Consider the following 1,714-nt stretch of genomic DNA (forward strand, 5'->3'; position numbering starts at 1 on the left):
ATTCTATTGATGTTTAAGGAAATAGAGCTGTCAGAACAATTCTTAACTATAGGAAGAAGGAACCACTTGAACAACTCTGGATTTTCAATTTTGCACTACATTTAAATAGAGCTGATATTAAATTGTACACTTGCAGAAAGATCTTTTTTTAACATTTGCTGCAGCAATCAAATGCATTCAATGATAAATCCCTGTAATTTGAATTATTTATGTTGACTAACACTTCTCATCTTTCCCATAACATTGACAAACAACAGATTCATTGTTCTGGTTCCTGCCACGAACTTTATCAAATATCATACAGAATAACCATCTTAGTTAACATAAATGCCTCTTCGATTCCAAAGCAAAAAGGAAAATTTAAAGAGAGGTAATATTTCAAAATGTTTTATCATTACTGGTTTAAAGCAACAACTTTAATTGTATAGAAATATACTTTTTTCCTTTGGTAGTTACTTTGTATAAAGATTTCCACAAGATGGTGCTGTAGTCCTATTTTAGAAAATATCACCGATTTTCTGTTGAACTGATCTAACATTTAGAAGAAAACCTCATTTCATTGTTAGGATAATGAACAGTGATTTGCAAGGTCTATTTTCAATTAAGGCACAAAACACATTCACATCATCTAACTTTCCAATTTTGTAAAATTGTTTTTCTTTTTTCTTTGAAACAACTGGAAAAATAAGTTCTATTGCAAGTCCAAAAACCCTCAACTAAAGTTTGCCTAACATAATGGATCACTGTATGTTCTTCTGTCTGTATGTAAAATAAAGTCAATTTATATTCCATATGGATAGAGAAAAAAAAAATCATAATTATTGTTAAAACATATAAACTACTTTTTACAGCATAATGTCAAACAGCTGCTTTCACCTTTATTTGCAAAGTCTGCCAAAAGAATCTATTGGTTTTGTGATATCAAACTCCAAAAATCTTTTTAAGTGAAGTGAGTATTATAGCACAAAGAAACCTTGATATGATAGGCTACCAATTTACAAAGAGTAATAAATAAATCTTATCAAACCTCACATATCTTTGGTTTGATTATATAATGTTTATGGAAGTCTTACGTCCACTTATATGTCTTAGAGAAATTTTAGTGTGGATTCAAATCATAAAAATGTTGTGTATCTTTGTATACTGGATGGTCTCCATCTGTGCTGCTGGTCTTAAAATGTGTTGGGTAAGAGCACTAAAACACTCAACACATCTCTTGCAGTCAAAGTCTGTGGACTTACTTGCACGTTTTAGTGTTTAGGATCAAACTGACCCTCACTTCGTCAGTGTTAATGGAAGCCATAATGTGTTGGTGCTCTCCAGCTCAGCATGAAAACTTATATTTAAAAAAAACAGCAAAAAAGGTACATATCTAAAATTGTGTATTTAAGTTTTCATTATGACTTATTTAACAGTACAGATGGTAAGATGGTATGTAAGAAAGTCTCCTGGGTGCAATATGCAAGTCCCGGCTGGAATGTTTCCAACAGGAAGTAAACCATGGTCCTCAAGCCTGCACTTTAAAAAACATATTACTTAGCACACTGCTAACAAATGTCAACACAAAAATACATTGCTTTAATGACTTCACTTTACAGAAGTGGGGGGGAAGCTATTTGAACCAAAAATCGGGGCTGGGGCGATGGAAATCAGCACACAGATGCTTTAGAAAATATTTATTCAAAGGAATAAAAGCACAGATGATCATTACAAA

The sequence above is a fragment of the Nyctibius grandis genome, chromosome 6 (genome assembly GCF_013368605.1).
Source record: "Nyctibius grandis isolate bNycGra1 chromosome 6, bNycGra1.pri, whole genome shotgun sequence".
Lineage (NCBI taxonomy): Eukaryota > Metazoa > Chordata > Aves > Nyctibiiformes > Nyctibiidae > Nyctibius > Nyctibius grandis.